This window comes from Mus caroli, chromosome 19 (assembly GCF_900094665.2).
Source record: "Mus caroli chromosome 19, CAROLI_EIJ_v1.1, whole genome shotgun sequence".
In the NCBI taxonomy this organism is placed as follows: domain Eukaryota; kingdom Metazoa; phylum Chordata; class Mammalia; order Rodentia; family Muridae; genus Mus; species Mus caroli.
The window spans coordinates 17,705,417-17,715,736 of NC_034588.1; positions in this window are offsets into that span (position 1 = coordinate 17,705,417).

Genomic DNA, 10,320 nt, shown 5'->3' on the forward strand with positions numbered 1-10,320 from the left:
TAACTTTCAAAGTTTCCCAGATAATATTAGATTAGAAACTGATAGTTAAAAAGCCAATTTTAATAGATTTTGCTTTTGAAACTATAGGAATTGAGTTTTAAAATGAGTAACCATAGTATTTCTCCTTAAGAATTTAGTAGGGGGAAGAAAATCTCTGCATTCATTAGTTTCAAATGATGTGAAATCAAAAATTATATTGTAGATTCCTTGTACTCCCTACCTGTGGTCACTAGCTTCTATCTCAGCAAAGTTGCAATTATTAATGGAGACATGTTCCAGGAAGTCTGTCTTGTGATATAATGTATGCACCCTGTACCAGTGAAGTGACTGGTCTCTGAGTATATAGTGGAACATATGTGGAAATGTAAGGAGTTTCAGTCTGAAAGTACATTCTGTGAGAATACATAGCTGTATCGTAGCCAACTAACTCAGGTGTCACAAACACTAAAGTCTGCTTTGGTGAGAAAGAGGTGGAGCACCTTCTGGGTACAGAAGGTGGGTCCTGTTACCATTGGCTCATCAGGGTGTGGCCATAGTCATCAGCAGAGTCAGATATACATCACACAAACTCAAACAGAAAAATAGTTGTTGGCCACTGTCTTGAATATCTTAAGAAAAGTAAACTTTGAGATGATGTGCTGTGTCCAGAATGAATCACAAATGCTCATCAGGGAAACACATTGATTATTGGCACTGTAGTGTTTATGAATTAGTCAAAGAGTTTAAAGCAAACGGGATGCCTTATCTACCCCTTACTCCTTTACAGACAGAAATTAGCTCATTTAGCTAGAATCTAACATTGCTGGAAGTCCAGTACAAAAAACACTAAGCCATATTGTATTTTTAAGATTACACTCTAATTCAAGATATTAAATAAAAGCAAGAATAAACCAAAAGAATATTCATTTAAAAAGTTACAATCTAGTTTTTCAGCATACACATACATACATGTTTATTTTATCATTTTGGATTTTGAATAATGAAAATGAACTTATTTGAGAAAGAGATTGATATGGGGGGGGGTTTCTTCATTCATCAGTGTCTCTGAACCTCATTCTGTGCTTTTGAAGTCATATGACCCAAGAGAGAAAAAGGGTAGACATATAATCTAATTTCCCTTTTAAGAGCTTGGCCCTTCATGACAGATTAGATTACACTTCAATAAACAGGCAAAAAAGTAAATTATTTCTTATTCCATTTCTAAATTTTGGTATAAGCTACTACCCCGCACCTGGAAAATACATAACATTTGGTTGACAGAAGACTATAGTCATTCTTGATATCTATGAAGAATCGATTCCATTTGAGAGGCAAAGGCAGGCAGATTTCTGAGTTTGAGGCCAACCTGGTCTACAAAGTGAGTTCCAGGACAGCCAGGGCTACACAGAGAAACCCTGTCTCGAAAAAAACAAAAACAAAAAACAAACAAAAAAAACCCCCAAACAACAAGCAAACAAACAAACAACCAAAAAAAAAAAAAAAAGATTCTAGGACCCCTACAGATATCATTATCAAAGCATCCACAGATCCTGTATATGTTTGTTAAGCAGACATAGACCATCCCCTAACACACACACACACACACACACACACACTACACACACACCACACATACACACAAATGTGCACACACACACACTAAACTCACACACAACATACAACACACACAAACACACACAGACACACACACACACACTCCTCTAGTTTAGTTACAATGTATCACAGAATGTAAATGTGAAGTAAATAAGTGTTATGTGCTATATTTCTCAGGGAATAATCACAAATTCTCAATATGTTCAGAACAGATACAGTTTTCAGTTTCTAAATATGTTTATTCACAGTTGGTCAAACCTATGGATATTGAAGCTCGCTACAGAGAGGGTCAAACGATCTATGTTATAAAACAGGAATAAAAGGCCTGTCCTTATGAAAACAGACTGAAATAAAAACAAAACTATCAGAAAAAAAATTGCCAAAGACGATGTAAGGACAGAAATGCCAATGCTAAGATGAAGAAGGCAAGAGAGGCAACAGCTTGGGATGTTGTAAGTGAGGCTTATTAACACTGGCGACTGGAAGATCTGCAGTGCTCCGTGAGTGTTACCTCTGAGTCTAAACTGCCAAGGCACTTCCTGTGTAGTTACCATAGAAATAATTATACAACAAGTCTTTGAGTTTCAAAAGCAGGAACACCTAAAGCAGAAGCAACCATATTCTGTGTGCTCTCAGATCCTGGAATTCCAAAGCAGATGAAACACTTTAAAAGCTGTACTGACCATTTAGTAAGGGCTCCATTGTCAAGCCAGGAAGCTTGCTTGAGTGAGAAAGTGAAGTTAGTGGCTTCGTTCCAACCTCCAAGTAATAGCAAATGTCAGAAGAAACCGGAAGTCAGGGCCAGTCAAAGGAGAGGTGGCCTGATTTAGTCAACGAACTAAAATTAAGTATTTCTTTGAAGTTATTATATCAATCTTCAAATGAAATCATTTGGTTGGAATGCTCAGGGATTTAAAGCCATCTTTTTGTTAACAACATATCCACTTTGATTATTTGCACACAAGTTTCTGTTCTTGAAAATTCCACATGTGCGATGAGTATAGAGGCACATGCAGGCATGTGCACATGCTGGCACACACATTTGTGTACACACACACACACACACACACACACACATTCCATCTATCTACGCTCATGAGAACTACAGTATTCTGAAATAAATTCTGTTATCTGGTACACAATCTCAACAGTCTTTCAAGTCTAGCTGGGTTAAGACATGTTGATAATATCCTTATGAAACACATAATCACATTTCCCAGTTTGGTGTGGTGAGTTATGGAAGGGCCCTCTGATGGCAACAGTGTTTCGTTAGACATTGTAAAAAAATAGACGACAAAATTACTGCACAAGAGCCAAAATTTCAAGAGTGTATTTTATTGAACAGACTGTTTTTTCTTTTCACTTATCTGATGTTGATAACTTAATTTTCAGGCTGCAGAGCAAACAACTGGCTTTATTAATGTGTATTTACACATTCCAGTTTATCATTCCATAGTAAATCTACTATCTAATTAAGCTTATCTCAAGGATTTAAAGTGATTCAGCCAATTAAAGAGCTTATGTACGAGTGTTGTAATGTTTACATTGCAATTAACAATGATAAGCACAGGTATGTCATGCTTAATAAACGGAAATATTAAAATAATAGATGGAAAATTCTAACAAATAATTTGTTAGGCATAGAATACCTCAACAAATTCTGAGGCATAAGATATTAATCTTATTTGCAAGGGTCTAGGGGACTATTTGGACAAACTTACTTCTTTAGATATAAATTAAAACAACCACTCAAAACTAGGCAGTAGGTAAGCTAGAAAGCTGTGTAGAGGAGGGTTGGGTAACTAACCAAAATTGGGGACCACATAAGGATCTTCTTTTGAACTCTAACATATAAATTATCATTCATATGAAAGTAGAATTCCACAGTATTCCAGAACTGAGAAGGAAAATTTGCATAGACTGTATCCAGTGTAAGTGCTGAGTTTAAGTTTAAAATGTAAGTTCAATGTGAAATATGTGACGTTGTATGTACTGAAATCTCTGCTGTAGACATTTCTTGTAGGCAGGGCCTTGACCCTCCTGCTCAAGAATAGCATTCTCAACCCTAACTTGGTCCTGGCCAGCTTAGAGGTGAGCGTGAACTCAAATCCCTCCAGTTAACAGTCAGCTGCTGTTACATAACAGAAAAACTCCAGCAGGCAGTTTGCCTCTCTGGGTCTTTGATCTCTTGATCAAAATTCCGCCAAAGCACTTCTGTCATGTCTACTTAATGTAATGCATGACTTCCCTTTCCCCGGGCCCAAGCTTATGGTAAGCATCCAAACCAAATAGAACTGTTCCCTGTACCCTTGCCAGGGAGGTTTCAGTCATGGACTGAGGATTCCTTACTGACAAATTCTTACTTAATACACTCATCTTTCACCATTCTCAACCCTCAACCCTGTCTAACCCTATCAAGATCTACTCTCAGACATGGGGTTACGAATCTCTTTGCTATACATTAATTATATCTCCAAGTTCACTTGGGGAGTAATTCCATTTTGTACTTCTCTGATGTATGTCAAGTCTTCATCCTAGTTATGGAACAAAAAGGGAGAGAGGAGAGGAATTAAAGAGAATAAATATTATCTTCCAAGTATTCCACCTGAGTTGAAGCACTGGCATACTTACCATGCCAGAGAAGGTCATTCTCCTATCAAGTCCCTCCTATAGGACCAGGTGGTGGTGAGGAGAAGGCAGTGGGCTGCCCTTCTTAAGCAAGCACACCTATGATTCTCATTTAGTCTTAATGATTCACTCCTGTAGTTCTATTCCTTGAGCAACAAACGCCACTTTAACAAGAAACATTAAGTTCTCATATACTTGTATGATGTTTTAGAATAAGTTCTACCATTTAATCGTGAGTTCAATCTATCTTTTCACTGTAAAAAGTACAGACATACCTAAATACTGTCTTTGATTCTTCTCACTTTTGCACCCTCATCCAGTTTGTTATTGACAAATGTGCCCTTGTGTCAATTTCCTTCTTCTGCGAAAGGCAACATTTTGCAATAACCAAGCCCTGTTAGTTAGTATCAGTCCCTTATTTCAGAAAGGCTTGGGTGTTGAGGTTTGATTACTGCTATGTATTATAAGGCTAAATTCCATACCCTTGTGCAAACCTTGTTCTTTGGCTTAAAACTATTGGTTAAATAAAATTAGCAACAGCCAATTACTGCAAGGAGGAGAAAGTAGGTGGATTTGGAGTAACCTGGTTGCAAAAGGAGAGATAGAAAGAGGAAGCCACCATGAAGGGGGATGGAGCAGGAAAAACAGCAAGTATCTAGGGTACACCTCTGGGGAGGTAGCTGGGTCAGCAGTTAGAAGAATAGATTAGGGATTGCCTCCCCATTCACTGTCAAAGCCCAATAAGATAACCATTGTTGGAGTCTCATTTATTTGTTAGCTAGTAGGGGAACAAGCTTAAATTAGTTGAGCTACACTTGGGACCTCATCACAAGGCCAATGTGACTGGTTATATTAACTAGATGGGAGATAAGCCTCTGGATCTATCTGTGAGGCTTTTTTTTTTTTCAGATGGATTAATTTAGATTGGAAGACCCATCATGCCAGAGCTAAACTACTGGACTTCATAAAAAGGAGAAAGAGAGATGATTACCCATAGTCATTTGTCTCTGCTTCTTGACTGTGGTTGCAATATGACTGGCCACTCAAGTTCCTACCACCACAGCATTCCCTCCATGATGGGTCATACCTGTAAACTCTGAGTCAAAATAAACCTTACATCCTCACTTCCTTACATTACTTTGTAAGGTAATTTGTTACAATAGCAAGAGAGTGAGTGCTGTATCTTCTGGAAATGGAATGGCAGATTCTTGTGAGACATCCTGTGGATCTGGGAACCAAACCTGGGTCCTTTGCAAGAACTACTGCTTTTAAACACTGAGCCATCTCTGCAGTCCATTTAAGGACATTTTTGAGAGTTTATTTGTCTTTAAAAGTGGAAATATATTGCTATCAAACCGCAAAATCATCTGCTTCTGTGATCATTTCCTAAAAATTGTTTAAGAACCACAAGGAGATGATCCATTTCATTTGGGTCTTTCACCAGGCTTCTTAGCATTAAGAAAGAAAGGACAATAAATGTCATGATAGAAAGGACAGAAATGTAATTAATCACCTCTAGAGTCAGGAAGTTACCAACCATTGATCTGACTGGCTCTCTCCCTCTAGGCCGTGAAGGTGAATCTGTCCCTTCTCTTTTTTTGTTACCCCTCGCCTGGCTTTTACAGTCTTCTGTCTATAGATGCATCTAATTTCTGACTTTGTCTCTGCGTGGGCATCTCTGCTTTGTGCTTCTGTGATAACATGACGTTTACTTTAGTATTATTAGTGAAAAGAGAAGTATCAGCTCAAGACCCCAAGTTCTCAGCACAGAGGAGATTTATTTGCCCCAGAGGGACAGAAGGCAGGGAATCAGACACAAGGAAAAAAGATAGAGGACAAGGAAAAAGAGAAGAAAACAAAGAGTTATTTGTACCAAAGTGGGACAAAGGACAGCCTCTGGGTATATAGAGACAGACAGGGCACACAGGAAAATGGCAGCTTACAAAGGTACTAGGGGAAATCCCATGCTAGGAGAACCTGTCCTTTCCTAATTGGGCACATTCCAAGTGAGCCAAAGGAGGCCCTCAATTTTTGGACCTCAACTCTCCGTCAGCTGGATCCAGCAGCCAGCCTCAGGAGGAGGAAGTAGTCAAACAAGGAAATAGACCCTGAGGGACCGCTTTAGGAATGTAATCCAGAGGCCTTCAGTAAGGCAGAGGGAATGGGAGAGAAGGGCAAGGCTGACTAGAGCCATGCTCACCAGGCTCAGGCTGGCCAGAGTTCCAACAGTTAAATTCTGATTTCCTTTTATCTTTTTAAATTTATTTATTTTTAGGTATGAGTACTCTATCCGTTTATATACCTGCATGCTGGAAGAGGGCATCAGATCACATTATAGATCACTGTGAGCTGCCATGTGGTTACTGAGAATTGAACTTAGAACCTCTGGAAGATCAGCCAGTTCCATTAACTGATGAGCCATCTTTCCAGCCCCAAATTCTGATTTCTTATGCAGACACACCAGGACTTAAAATCATAATCATAAAAATAAAATTTATATCCAAGTTTGAGGATAGACTGCTGGTGGAACAAATGGGCTGACCACGTAAATGGCAAGACCTCTTTGGCTCCATGAAAAGCCAATAATACCATCTGGTTGTATATGACTTTATTGTTTATTGTTTGCAAAGATGATAAATGCAACATCTTACTGAAATGGTATGCTGTTATAAAATGTAGGGTTAATGTTGATCTTAGTCAGAAATTATGAGAGCTCTGTACAATTGCACCTTTACCTGAGATTATGATCTGACATATCCATTGCCTCCAAGGACTGACTTACTATTGATCCTTAAGTGACAAATTATTTTCCTTATGTGCTTAGTGTAAAACATCAGAATGGTCAGTTAGTCATTACTATTTAAGAAATAAAATGTGAAGATGGAGTTTCACTGTAGAAAACAAAAGAAAATGAGAAATGGGTTATAGAAGTATTTTTTTTTTCAAATTAGTCAGACCTTGTGTAAATATTTACAAATTCAGTTGATTGGGTTACTGTTGTTGCTGTTTTGTCAGGCATAAGAATGAACATGAAGTTGCTAGTGCTGCTGTTGTGTAAGCTGAGGTGCTTTTTAATGTGATTTACATGAAAACATTTATTTAAAGAGTGAATGGATTATATACAAGAACAATCTATTTGGAGGTAGCACTTATATCCAATGAATGGAAAATACTTTACACACACTTCAACAGCTTTTCAGATGTGGAATAAATATTTAAATATCTCATGAAAATTTTTATTTAAATATGGAAAATTCTGAAGCTAATTTCACAAAAGTTCTACTCAACCCCAATTCTGGCTAGCGTGTATAACCCTATTAAGACAGCAGAATCTCATTTGATAATATTTATTTTAAAGAATATAAAAGGTAATTCTCTTTACAGAAACAAAACCTAGTGTTCTGAACTTAAAGCTAGATACAAGCATATAATATTAACTTACAAACTCAGTCTACCTCTCATGAACAAGTACAGGAAAATGTGGAATAAATTATAGATTCTTTCTAAGAAAGAAAAAATGACACTCTCTTATTGTTTATACAATTGGACAAATGATGAGCCAATATAGCAAACAAGATGTGAACACATAAGTTAGCATATATTTTGATATCATCTCATTTATACTTACTTGTATTTGCATGTGTGCTCTCCTCTTTGTTGGGTCTCTTTAGATCAGACCAAACCAAAAAGGTTAGGTTAGCCTCATCCTTGTTCTTCATCTCAGAATAGCAGAGTGACTTCTGGGAAATCAGTGGAGTTCTGTCACTAAGAAAAGTCACTCAAGGTCCTACTCCCAGGCCCCGGTCACCTATATGATCAATAGCTAGTTATTTTCTCTGTACTGAACAGCAGTTCCTATTCCCACCTTCATAGTGGTGATGTTTTTATTGGTTTGATATTTGTAAAGAAAGGATAAGACAACAATAACTTTAAGGTCACGATTTCTCTATTTGTTGGGCAACCTTAAATAAATTATCTATAAAACAGAAGTGACAATACCACTTATGGATAGACATAAGCTGCGTGTAGATAAAAGAGTATGTTAAATGTTTATATACCTTTACTCTATTAAGAATCAAATTAGTTTTATTAGACAGGAGTGATAAATCACAATTAGATGACACAAAGAAGATACAGACACTATAGTTTCCTATCTGCAGGCAAAAATCAAATTGCATAAATTTTATTCACACATTTAATTCAAAATTGCTTTGTACACCTGACCAACTAGGAAGTGAATTAGAACACATACTATTCTTACTTATTTTGTTTAAACTTTTGTTGTTGTTAGTGTTATTTATTTGTTTTGTTGAGAGATTTTACTCTGTAGCTCAGGCTGCCATGAAACTCACTACATACTCCAGGATGGCTCTCCAGTCTTGGTAATTCTCCGTCCTCTGCCTCATATACTGAAAGCATATCCAATTCTTTATTATAAGCTACAGTCCCACTCTCTGTCATTCCTGATATCCTTAAAAAGATGAAGAAGCACGTTTGTCATGTCAAATCATTTTCCTTTAAAAAAATAATCATTTGTATAAACTCCAAAAATTAGAAATTTTTTTCTCTGTGTGTGTGCATGTGTATTCATATTCTAGTGAGGTATGCATGTGACTGATGCACATGTGGAGACATAATGACATTAATGTTGTGTGTGTCTTCCTCAGTCACTCTCAGGGTCTCTCACTAATTTTAGAGGTCGCTGACTCAGCAAGCATGGCTGGCCAGTGGGCTCCCAGGAGTGTTCTCCCCTCTGCCTTCCCAGCATAGGGCTGAGCAGTACATGGCTTTCTTTCTTACTAACTAAGCCATCTCCTCTGCTTCACTAGTAATGATTTCTTAAGCTTAACTATAACTTCCCTTTGTTTACAAATCATTTTATTAGTTCACATCACAAACTATTGTTTCTGTTGTTTGTTTTCCAGCAGAGAGAATAAGGTTGAAGGTTTTATTCTTTAAGAAATTGCCACACAATCCGGTCGAGTCAGCTTGACAGGCCAAGAGGCCTGGAAGCGCTCACGAGGCAAAGAGTTTCATGGAAGCTCACCTCCTGGAGTTTTGGCGTTCTCATTAACCCATATACTCATACCCTATTCCCGAGTTAGTCTGGTGTATGGATCCACGTGCTCTCTTTTAGTATTATCTTATTATAAGTGCCTTTTAAGATTGAATTCTGCCATAGCTAAGCCTTCACCAGTGTTCCAACTTCCTAGAAAGTCCTTGAGCTGACCATGGGCTTGGAATTCAGTAAGAATGCTGCCTATTCAGTGATATTCAGAATTGCCTCTGGTGTTACACTATCACTTAGAATAAAAGCTAAGTTACTCCCATATACAGGAATTTACAATGGTTTAGGAAGTGGAACAGGCTGTGGTTTTAGAGTATTGCATTATTCATGAGATGGTTAGCTAGAAAGGAACTCCCTAATTAGAACCATGACTTGGGTGTGAAAGCCCTTGCCCTAGGAGTGTAAAGACCTCACACCTGACTTCTAAGACTATAGTTGACCTTAGATAGGGCTGACTTTGTCTCAGTTATTTTATTGCCAAGTTCCTGCCAGTCTTTGTGTTTGCATTCCTCTGTTTTGTGTAAGAGTCATTAAGCATCTGGTAACCTCATTTGTATCTTGCCTATGTGTCACCTAACTTCCCTATTTTCTTCTGTATAAAATGTTTGATGCTCAATTTGACAAATTACATTCAGATTCTACACAACCTCTCCTGTGTGCATCTGTCTGTCATTTCATCTAATGCTTTGCCCACCTGCGACTAGAGACCTGTTCCACGCATACAAAGGGGCCCAGAGGGTCTGCGGCAAGAAATAGCTTTTTTAATTCCCTAAAAATCTCACACACTGTATTTTGAACATATTCACTGTCTCCCAACTCCTTCCATACCCACATTCTCTCCCTTTCCACTTAAGTTTGAGTTTCTTATTTTTTGTCTGTTTCTTTCTTTCTCAGAAAGGACTGTTTCTGTTCCCCCAGATACTTTGTGGAGCAAAGCTTTCCCAGGTATATGGTTGACATACCAGAGGTCACATCTTTAAAGGAAAAGGATTCACCTTTCTCATAAGTTTATAAAAGCAATATCTTCTCAT